The 12,397-nt window shown below is 44.5% G+C and overlaps 1 protein-coding gene across 1 annotated transcript in view; it reads left to right on the forward strand.

Annotated features, from left to right (window-relative positions):
• The first annotated feature begins 8,038 nt into the window (after nucleotides 1-8,038).
• The window catches only part of JCAD (junctional cadherin 5 associated), a 159,911-nt gene continuing 155,552 nt past the window's right edge, over nucleotides 8,039-12,397 (forward strand). The window contains exon 1 of the mRNA XM_089668660.1: nucleotides 8,039-8,097. The gene's annotated coding sequence lies outside the window, so the exon portion shown is untranslated. The remainder of the gene's footprint in view (nucleotides 8,098-12,397) is intronic.

The following is a 12,397-nucleotide window of genomic DNA, read 5'->3' on the forward strand; positions in this document are numbered from 1 at the left end:
CACTGATACATTGCACATGTGATGGATGGTCAGCCGGCCAGGTCACATTCACACAGACACAAGACATCAAAGTCAGACATTACCTTCCCCCGCAGGCACAGCTCCACCTCCGCTGATCAATGGGAAGAGAAGGGATGGAACTCCACAGTGATCAGCAGCTGCCAGCCGGCTTGCAGTAAGGGACTGGGACTGGGTCTGAGAGGAACACTGGAAGGAGTGGCAGCTCAACTGCTACACTAGCCCCAGACACGGGCATCTTATGCTGTCCTTTCTTGCTCCCCTCTGCCACCCCTCCCCTCAGCTGAAGGATCATTTATGACGTGGCAGCGTCCCCCACAGAGTCCCAGACTGTGCTGCGCCCCAGAGTCCCTAGTTGGCAGTGTGCCCTAAGGGGCTGCCTAGTTTACCTAGTGGAAGCACCAGCCCTGGCTGTAAACTTCAGACATGAAATACAGATAAAGCATATCCCTCTATAGTGTGTACAATTAAGAGCACTAAGTGCCATTTTTCTGCTGCGTCATTCCTCTGCTATCACCATAAATCACTTCTGACAAGTTTTCCTGACACCAAGAGAAAAAAGGTGACAGGGGAGGGAGCTCCAGCAGATTGGCAGCCTCTATAATCTGAGCTCTGCAGTGTGTAAGCTCAGTTCTCCACGCCTGTTTTTCTGAACACTCAGAAAGCTGTATACATTTTGGACTTTGAATGTATGTAGAGCAGAGAATACTGCAGATAAACAGGTACAGCATATGTAGGAGGATTTGTTTAGTCTCTGCGTACCACCTGAGGCCAGTTGTTTCAGTTGGTAAGGGTTTACAACCACTTTAAAGCAACCCTCTGTGTGATCATTTGGGCAATGCCTCTGCATGTTACACCCACAAATTGTACCTCTATTTTATACAGTGATGTGCAGTAATCCATTGCAACCATCCAAGTTTACCCAACTACAAGCAGAAGAGATATAGTAGAAGTCCAGCCAAAACATTTTGCCCCCATTTGTCACCAACTGAGTGAAAATACAGCAGAATGTAAGAGGAAAAATAATGTCACCAAAACTGGAGTAGAAGGGATATCTTCAGATTGGGGCATTTGTTCTGGTGACACATATCTAAGGTAGGCATTCACTTAAAGTGGTTGTATACCCTTAAATATACCCAATGAAGTGACTGGCCTCAGGTGATACACAGAGATTAAACAAATCCTCCTACATAAGTTGTACCTGTTTATCTGCATCTCTCTTCTCTAGATCTGTTCAAAGTCCAGAATATATACAGTAAGCTTTTCTTAACTGTCAGAAAAAAGAGGGTGGAGAGCTGAAGTTGCACTCTGCACAGCTCAGTGAGGAGAGCTCTGACAGTTGATTGGAGGGTAGGGATTTACCCCCATCACACAGCACACAGGAACAGAGCTGAGGCTGTCAATGGAGGTACCTATCCTGTCACCTTTTTTCTCTTGGTGTTAGGAAAACTTGTCAGAAGTGATTCATAGAACAGAGTGCACTCTGTCCATGTCCGCTCTGCAGAAACTGAGCAGACACGGATATGTCATCCTGCCACTCTGCTGCCATCAGTGGTAATCAGCTCACAGATCCCCTGCTGATCATACTCACCTATGTCTGCCATCCAAGTAACTGGCTGTCATTGTGTCTAGGTGCGGGGGACTACCAATGGTCCCTTGCAGGACAGCCTCCTACTGACTGTTTGCTAATAACGTCACTCCTCCTCTGGATCCGAGAGGAACCCAATGCTGGATAGCCAATACGCATGCAAGCATAGACGTGGACACCCAATGAAGGACACCACCCTGTTGGTAGTAAACAGAAGAGGAGAGCAAACTCGGACTGCAAGATCACATAACCGCAGCTTTAGGTAAGTAAAAAGGGCACTTACATAGGGTTTTAACAAAGCAATCAGCTATAGGGGGCTTAAATGTACAGCAAGGATTAAATGCTTGTTATGTCTAGGAGTTAAAGTAAAAGACATTATTACTCACCTTACACCCCTGTGCTGGCTGGCTCCTGCGCTCTTTTCCTCTCCCCAAAGCTCCGGTCCTTGGTGTCATCATGTGCAATGCATTGTCCAAAGTGGAGGCAGGAGTGCAACCACAGCCATAGGCAGCTGCGGGGGACCTGCCACACTGCAGAGAGGGGCGAGTATGGAATAAGGTATTTCTATTTATTTCGGCACCCCTAGACATAAAGAGCATTTAATCCTTGCATTGAGGGGGCACTACAAGGGTTATATTCGTGACTGCTGCCCTACTCCCTTCACTGGCTTCCACTAGCACACGGGTGTCAAACTGGTGGCCCTCCAGCTGTTGCCAAACTACAAATCCCATGAGGCATTGCAAGATTGACAGCTACAAGCATGACTCCCAAAGGCAGAGGCAGGATGGGACTTGTAGTTTCACAACAGCTGGAGGACCACCAGTTTGACACCCTTGAGTGCAACATATACAATTCAAAATACTAACCACAATGTACAAAGCCATCCAAAACATTGCCCCCAGCAACATCACCAACCTCATCTACAGATATCACATAAAGCGTCCTCTCCGCTCCTCCCAAGACATCTTGCTCTCTTGTCTCCTCCTCCCACACTCATCTCCAGGACTTTTCTAGAACCTCTCCCATCCAATGGAACTCTCTACCCCAGTATGTCCAGGTAGTTCGCCTTTAGGAGGTTCTTCAAAAATAATTTATTCAGGGAAGCCTACCCCACCTCCACCTAAGAACTGTATTTGAGTCACCTCCATCAGATTGTCCCCTGCAGCTATCACCTTTTGTACTGCGCACCCCCCCCCCCTCTTAGATTGTAAGACCCATGATCAGGACCTTCCTATTCCTTCTGTATTGAACTGTACTGTAATTGTACCACCTGCCTAGAGTTTGCATGTTCTCCCTGTGCCTGCATGGGTTTCTTCCGGGTACTCCGGTTTCCTCCCAAAGACATGCTGGTCGGTTAATTGGACCCTGTATAAAATAGCCCTTCTATGTGTATGTATGAATGTAAGTCAGGGACCTTAGATTGTATACCCCTTGTGGGTAATGCAGGCCATAGACGGTTCGCTTATCGGCCGAATTTTCAGACGAAAAACGAACAATCGGTTGTTCTGTTGCCACCAATGCTTATGAAAATCGGCCGTTTTTCATAAATTTTCCAGCATGACCGATAAAAGAATAGGGGAGGAACTGCGAAATTGCCCCACTAACGGTGTGAATATCGGCCGATTATCTTTTGGACAAAAATTTGGCCGATAAATGAACCGTCTATGGCCTGCATTAGGGACTGATGTGAATGTACAATATATATATATGTAAAGCATTGCGAGAACTGACAGCGCTATATAAGTACCTGTAATAATAATACCGTCCCCCTTTATATTGTAAAGCGCTTGCAAACGGTTGGCACTATACCAATCCTGTATATTAATATTAATAATAATGATCATTTGATTGCTAAAGGTATCTGTCCTTTGCGCATACTGATCGCTATTTGCTTTATTCATTAATCCTGTACTTTCTAACTTTTTATGTATTCTGCGGCTTAATAGATGGATATTAAGCGCAAAGCCCTGTGAAATCTTTGCCTATTTCAGCCCTCTTATGTAAAGAGGGATTTTCCTTTGAATATACTGCAGCGGCGGAGTCTCCCCGATGCAATAAGGCATTCTGCACTAAGCAATGTTACCATGTTTCCCTACTCAGTGTGTGAAATAAATCTCAGTCCTGTTCTTCCCTACACTGCATCGCTCTCACAGCGCAATTGGAAATGCGTTTTCTTTTATTCAGTTAACTCTTTGGGTGCAGCTTTCTGTAGCAGAGCGACAATCCTGCCACCTTCCAGGTACCCGGTGACATGAAACATGCTCGGTTGCAGCTGTCATTGTTATGCTTTATGAGTGACGTTTTCTGCTTAACAACAGGCTGTGATTGGCTGAGGGGAGAGGAGTTCAGGGAGGGGATGTGGGAAGGGACGAGGAGAGATACAGAAATAAGTGCAGATCATAACATTGTTCAACTGTTCCTGCGCTCCCAGCTACATGTGTCTACACAGCAACAAAATGACACACCAATACATACATTTGTATGTGTCTGCTCCAGTCCCATAGCAATGCAGCATGGCACATCTGGCACCATGTGTTCATGATCATGCCAAGGCAAGCACATCTGTCAAAAAACAAAAAAATCATCATCTTTCATATAAATGCATACTGTTTATTATTATTTTTTATATATTGTTTTGCTATATGCCAGTACATATCATCTGTATTAATTCTACCAACACCAAGCAGCATCTGAATGCAAACAAATCCATCAATATCAAAGGAGAGGGCTGAAATGATCATCCTGGGATTTTATTCAAATTGGACATTAGGTTTGGCAGGATAGTGTCTGTGTTGCCTATAGCGACCATTCTGAATGCAGATATCATGTTTCCAGGCCTGGTTAGCGTTGGATCTCCTTGTTGCTAGGGGCAGTGCAGAGTTTACCTCTAGGTCCTATTGATGGATGAGGCCCGTAATGTAAAGTGCAGGGACAAGCTGTAACCATAGCAACTATAAATAGATATTCTTTCAGTTCGACTGACTGCAACAGACTGATTAAAACTGATCAGGGATTGGTTGCTATGGGTAACTGCACATCATTCCTAGATTGTAAGCTCGAAAGATCAGGGCCCTCAATCCCCTCATGTTTTGCATTGTATTGGTATTGTTCTGTCACGTTCTGTCCCCCTTTGTAATGTACAGCGCTGAGCGAACTATTGGCGCTTTATAAATACTGTATAATAATAATAATAATTGCAAAGGGGTCTTTAAATGAAACTGATTCTGGTCATGTCTCCATTGTTGCCCATAGCAACTATAAATAGATATTCTTTCAATTCGACTGACTGCAACTGACTGATTAAAACTAGCCAGGGAACGTTGCTATGGGCAACTGCACATGATTGCAATGGGTCCTTAAATGAAACTCTGATTCTGGTCATGTCTCCACTGTCATCCATAGCAACTAAGTCAGCTCTGTTGCAAGCCAGTGGATTGGGCTGCTGCATTGTTGCTTATCATTTATTTCCTGTAATTATTGTGTGGTGACAAGATATGCAGTTCTTTACAGAGAACATCCCATCCAATCCGTATACTGGCATTAAATAAGTTGTGTGTTATTTTTATTGGTTATAATCAGGGGCGGACTGACAATTCATGGGGCCCCCGGGCAATAGGGGATCATGGGGCCCCTATGTCCTTGCCCACACTCAAAAAAAGCCTATAAAAAGGTACCAGGGGCATTTCATGGGGCCCCCTACTGACCCCGGGCCCTCGGGCAGTGCTCAAATGGTCAGTCCGCCCCTGGTTATAATCCTTGCAGATGTTTGTAAATGTGCAGATATAAGTTCTGCAACACTCTGAGGCTAGATTTAGACATGCGTCTAAATCTGCCGCTCCTCTGAAAAGCAATCCACATTCACATCGCTTTTTAGAGGCGATTGACAGGTGGGAAGGCGACGATGTGCCGCCATTTTTGCCAACAAATATTGCCTGAAAAAGGCTAAGTTTGCACAGACAACAGTAAAAACAGGTGATTGATCCACATCTTTACTGCCTCCCTGATCACCCACCTACAAGAAGACATAGCGGCTGCTCAGGTCTGTTTCCATTGCCAGAGCCACGATGGCAACTTTAGTTTGACAGGTGGCACCAGCTCGTCAATGCGACCAAACCGCAAACACATACCAAAGGAAGCTATGGTGGTTTGAGCGCAGTAATTCAATCTAAAATCTCCATTGGTGCCTCCTCAATGCCTGTAACCGACTCTGAAAAAGCAATTTACTGCAGATCGCTTTTCAGAGGGGTGGTAGAGTTCTTAGTGTTGAGAACCTCTGTAAAAAATCAGAACACTAGCAAACTTGTATCCTAGCCCCCCCCCCCCCCCCCCCCAGTGGCAGACTGACCATTTGGAAACTCGGGCACTGCCCGAGGGCCCGGAGTCAGTAGGGGGCCCCATGAGATGCCCCTGGTACCTTTTTCATAGGCTTTTTTGAGTTTGGGCAAGGACACAGGGGCCCCATGATCCCTATTGCCTGGGGGCCCCATGAGTTGTCAGTCCACCCCTGTAGCCCCCTAATCACAATTCATTGTTTTCAAAATCTAATCTAATTTGTAATTTTTTTTCATGAATATGAGATTAGGTTGTAAAGCGCTGCGTAAACTGTTGGCGCTATATAAATCCTGTATAATAATAATAATACATCTTATTCATTTTAACAACAACTTGTAGGTTAATGGCAATTAGCACAGCAAAGCTTTGCCATGTCAGATATAGAATCTGCCTTTTACTGATAATATAATACCTTGGTTATAAAGCACTGAATGATGGTAGAAGGGGTTATAAAGCACTGAATGATGGTAGAAGGGCAACAATGTAGTGCAAGTTATGGGAAGGGGAGTGAAAACAGCTCATCGTAGTTCTATTATGTGTGGTCACGGTGTTGCACAAAATGTTGTAACAATGTAGTAGCTACTTTTATCTGCATCCATGCCGGAGTTGTCAAGTAGTCAGCAGTGTAAAATCAATGGTCTGTGTATCATTGGTTACAGGTTCAGACTCCATAGCAGAATTAGAATGGTGGTGTTCGTAATGAATGTAATAAATGTGTTTGTAGGAAATAGAATGGAAGGAAAGGAATGTAGTTTTGCATTGCTGACTTCCTGCAGGAAATGCTATTTGCCTGACTGTCTGTTTTCTGAGTCACTGATCTGGAGCAAGCATGCAGCCAGTTCATTCAGTTAACTCTTGCTGTGCATGCTTGCTTCTTATTGATGGCTCTGATTCTTTTTGAAACCAGATAGGAGAACAGGGTTCTCCTATCCCTCCTGAATTGAATAGTATTGTAACTCTGCTGTCTCTTTAAATTTGTAAAGCTCCGCTCAACTGTTGGTGCTATGTAAATCCTGATATAATAATATTATTATTAATAATAATATTTAATAATAACAATAATAGTAATAAGAATACTTGCATATAATAAATGTAATGGTATATCTCACACTGGGATGGGGGGGGGGGATTTACTAAAACTGGAACACTCAGAATCTGGTGCAGCTGTGCATGGTAGCCAATCAGCTTCTAACATCAGCTTGTTCAGTTAGGCTTTTACAATAAAACCTTGAAGCAGATTGGTTCCTATGCAGCGCTGCACCAGATTTTGCACTCTCCAGTTATAGTAAATAACCCCCACTGTGTATTTAGGTGCGATCAGTTTAGCTGCATTTAGAGAAAAAAGAATTTCGTGCATCCAGGGTCTGATCAGAAACTCGAAACGCATGTAAACGCGGCTAATTCCACGTAAAGGCAGCTACAGCTGAATGGGGGCAAACATAAAGTTTATTTGTACTTCCCATGTAATTTATAAAAAAAAAAAAACAACGCAAAAGTACTAGTGTAAGCCTGCATTAACACTTTAGCGCTTCGCAGTGTGCGAAATCAAACAGTTCCGTGCGTGTTTACAAAATATACAAAAAACGTCTGTTACGCTTGTGTCGCCATTTATTGGTAATGGCACTCCAAACGCATCAAAAAACGCAAATTTGTCATGCAAAAAAAAAACCCCATCAAATGCAAAAAAAGCTGTTAAGAAATGCGCAAAGCTCAGCTCTCCAAAAAGTTCATTAACGACTTTGTTGCATTGGTCATGCAAATGGTGCAAAAATGCGCACAAATAGGCAAAAAAGTCGGAGCAATTTTGCGCGCGTTTATAAAATGCAAAATGTGAATGCGGCTAAAGTGTAGCCTAAAAATCCTCCATACAGCAGCGGGCTTTCCTATGTTTTGACATTCCTAGAAAGGAGGCTATAAACAGAATAAACGTCTGCTGATGCGATTAATGCGCTAAACTTTAGCGTTTTGCACCTTTAAAACTTTCAGACTGGCTGCAAAATCATTAAGCTGTTGAGGGAACCTTATCCTCTTGTCGCTGCTTTTCCAAGTGGCTGCATTTACTAGGCATGCTCACCAGTAGCTTCATGCAGTGCTAGATTACAATTCTGGAGCTGCTGCACACCAACTAGACGGGGATGCAAGCATGGGGGACGCACAAGGTAAGTCCTTGCCTTTCCTCAGTGTCTCCCTACACACCACCAATTCTGCACTGCATACATGCACAGTGGGGGGAGACCGTTTAATCCGCCAAACTAATTGGAAGCCCACGAAATGAAAATCAGCAGAAGCTACGACAGAGAGGGGGGGGAATAAAAAAGAGCCAGTCAGCAGCTGCTTGTGATGAAGTGGATCTAAGTTTCTCTATGGATTTTAGGCAGGTTTCTTGTACGGCTGGAAGATTTGTTCCATGTCTGCTATGGCATGCTTGTCACAGAGGCTGTGGCACCATAACCTTCCCGTCCCACTGTGCCCGCTGCCTAGATTCCTCTCTGCATGTACAAGTGTGCCTCCGAGGATAACCTTCAATTTTACAGAAACAAGTGACGGAGAGAGACAGACACTGCTCCAATCCCTGACACAGGGAGGCACGCTATCGTCAATTCTGCAAATTTGTATTTTTTTGGTAGGGGGTATTATTTTTCAATGATTTTATGTATGTTGTGTTTTTTTATTTTTCGGTTGCAGGGTTTAGTTTAGAAGCAGTTGCAGCACTGGCACTTCTCTGGTGCTATATTATGCATTTTGTGCAGATTCTGGGCTAGGGACTTGGGGGTGGGGTTCAATCACAGACATAACACAGATTTTAGTGGCAAAGTACTGTCCAGTCACAAGACGTATGGGGCACTGTAACCGGGGCATAAGATGTATGAGGCACTGTAACCGGGGCATAAGATGAATGGGGCACTTTAACCAGGGCACAAGAAGGACGGGGCACTGTAAATGGGACACAAGACGGCTGGGGCATTATAACCTGGGCACAAGATGGATGGAATACTGTAACCAGGATATTAGCTGGATGAGGCAGTGTAACCTGGGCATAAGATGGGTGGGTCACTGTAACCAGAGCACAAGACCAATTGAGGCATTGTATCTAGGGCAGAAGATGTATGGGGCACTGTAACTGGGCACAGGACTGACTGAGGCAGTGTGACCAGGGCAAAATAAAGATGGGGAACTGTAACCGGGGCACAAGACAGACGGGGCACTGTAACATGGGCACAAGATGGATGGGACACTGTAACCAGGGAACAAGACTGATTGGGGCACTGTAACCAGGGTACAAAATAGATAGGGCACTGCAACTGGGCACAAGACAAACGCGGCAATGTAACCAGGGCGTAAGGCAGATAGGGCACTATAACCTGGGCACAAGGTGGATAGGGCACTGTAACCAGGGCACAAGATGGATGGGGCACTGTATTCAGGGCACAAGATGGATGGGGCACTGTAACTAGGGCACAAGACTGATTGGGGCACTGTACCCAGGGCACAAGACGGACAGGGCACTGTAACCTGGGCACAAGACTGAATGGGGCACTGTAACCTGGGCACAAGGTGGATGGGGCACTGTAACCTGGGCACAAGGTGGATAGGGCACTGTAACCTGGACACAAGGCGGATAGGGCACTGTAACCAGGGCACAAAACTGAATGGGGCACTGCAACCGGACACAATACTGATGGGGCACTGTAACCAAGGCACAAGATGGATAGGACACTGTAACCAAGGCACAAGATGGATGGAGCACTGTAACTGGGGCACAGTGCTGCCTACTTTAGTGATATTGCAATGGTAGTGTTACCTTTGAATTGCAGAATTAGTCTGGGATAATAAAGAAAGCCTCATCTAAGAGAAATATGGGGGTTTTCCATTTTTGTGCTTTTGTAAATGCTAGTTGCCTGGCTGTTATGATGAACCTCTGGCTTCAATTTTTTTTCTGGGTCACAAGTATGCAGGAGGTTTGACATCTTGCTGACTTTCTAATCCACGTCATTATTCTGGGTTTTTGGAGTGTATTGAATCCAGAGATAGCCAGACAACTGTCATTCTCAGAAAGGTGCCCCCCTGTATAGTTCCCGGTATGGGTTTACTTTTACTTTTAACACATGCAAAAGGAAAAGTCAAAAAGTCTTTTATCTGCATCCTTGTTTGTGGTTGCTGAGACAGTATTGCAGCCAGAATTTCAGAATAACAGCCAGGTATCTAGCATTTTGAGTAGAAGATCAGCAATGGTACCCTTTTTATTCCTCTCAGGACAGTTTTTCTTTGAACTTTCAGCCTGGGTTGACACTGATGCAGTGCGTAATTCTCAGCGTTCTCTGTGCGAATTCCGCACCGTATCAGAATTGCACCCCGTTCATGCGAACCGCTGCGGGTGTGTATGTTAATTCAGTCTGCAAAACACGGTGCGATGTGCAGAATCAGATCCCATAGGTATGAATACCCATGCGATCCGATTCTAGTGGGACCAAAAAAAAGGGTCCTGCACCAAAGCGGTGCGATTAGAGCCATACAAAATGTATGGCTCCAATCACACTGCACACAATTCGCATGTGATTTGCACAGTAATACGATGCAGTTCCTGTGCGAATCACATGCGATGTACCGAACCGCATATATGTGAACTCGGGCTCAAGAACTGAAGTCAGAAATCCTTATTTGCTTTCTTGTTTGGGGTTGGTGAGTTAGTACTGAAGTCAGGAATTCAACATAACAGCCAAACATCTAGCATTTCCAATAGAAGGTTAGCAATGGCAGCCTCCATGTTTCTCTCTGGAAAGGTTTCCTTTAAGGAACTGTCCATGGAGTATGGTGGTGAGCTATGAGATCGATCATTTGTCTTCTGCTTCTCGTACTGCGCAGACTGTAGTCCTCAGTTTCAGGTCAGAGTAATACGTTATAGTGATGGTAGTTTGGATTATCATTTGTGGAAGTTGAGTGTTGGAATTTGGTCTATCACTGCAGGAAATAAAAGCTACTCCTCAGGCTAGTGTAAGAGTGTAGTGTTAAAAGTCACCCACAGGAACAACCTACCTGCTAAGCCTCTCTAATGTTCATTCTGGCATTCATCTTCTGCAAATTGTTACTCCATTCACCAAATCCTTGTGATTGCCGATGTCCTTACCTTTAGGCTAGCCCTATGAGCATGCGAAAATGCAAGCCAATGCGTTATCTGAGCATCACCCTCTGTGCCTTAAAAAATGAAAAACACATAGCACAGAATCATGTGACAAGAGGCTGCAGATCCACCCAGAGGCACTGTGAAAATCCTGTTGAATGAGGCTGCAGCTGATTATATGTAATATAGAGTAAGCAGGCCATCCATTAAGCAATTTTAAGCAACCACAGGTGGCAGGAAAGAAAATTGCTCGATGCCCCCATCAACATTCAGTGCTGACGGGGAAATCCCTTTATTGGAGCTTTTGTATTCTGACAGCGGGAGGTTTTCCAGCTGTCAGTAGCTGGCAGTGATTAAATGAAAAACCTGACAGGCTGGTTGTACTGAAGCTCATTGAAGGAGCCTGTCCATAGATGGTTCAAAATCCAGAAAGTCTCTGATGAACCAGCCGAATTTTGATCCATCTATGACCGGCTTAAAGGTATGTTGGAGGGGATTCTTTCCTTTAGCACAGACGAACCCTTTTGATAGTAACACCCTAAAGCAACAGCCTAAGAGAGAGACACTCTCAGCATTATTAGGCTCTGATGCTGACTGGAGGAGAGAGCAGAATGATAACCTCATCAGTGTGCAGCTGCTCCTTCATTGTCCAATCACACACTAGGGCACTTTGTATTGCTCAATTGCAGTACATTGTGCAAGGAAATCCAGGGTTTGGCAGATGTTGCTCATATGCAGCGTATTTGCAGTCAGTTTCAGCTACTGCGGCTTCAGATTGAATGACCCTAAACCAGGCCAGAGGAAGAGTTGCTTTTTTAGCTGTTAAGTCAATTTTTGCTGTCTTGCACCCATTCAGATGCTAGGTTGTACAGTATGGATACTATGGATCTAACTTTACTGTTGGGTAATGGTTAATAACACTTACTATATATAAAAATCCTAAATACATAACAGCAAACATAAAAGCTGAAGATCTAGCTGCTAAACATAACATGGTGGTAAAGGGGAAGGAAATATTCTGTTGGTCACAGATCTGGACCCTGATGGGCAGTCAGTCCTATAGATATGGCTATCCCTATTGCTGTATTATTGCTGGATTTAAATGGATGTGTACTGAGATCTTGTCCTGCAAGCATAGCACATTATGATTGTGATGTCCTGTGTCTCTATAGAGGTTGTCACACAACCAAGACTTGCCCAGCCAATCAGTGAGTGTATCTAGAAGCCATTGTCCAATCCGAACAGGCAGGAGTTTCCCCGACTCATTCACGGCTGCCTTTTAAAGAGACACATTTCTTCTCCTCTCGATACGGACTAGCCTTTTTATACATTTCGTATTT

This window comes from Staurois parvus, unplaced genomic scaffold (genome assembly GCF_062004578.1).
Source record: "Staurois parvus isolate SC_StPar_1 unplaced genomic scaffold, SC_StPar_1.0 ptg000061l, whole genome shotgun sequence".
Lineage (NCBI taxonomy): Eukaryota > Metazoa > Chordata > Amphibia > Anura > Ranidae > Staurois > Staurois parvus.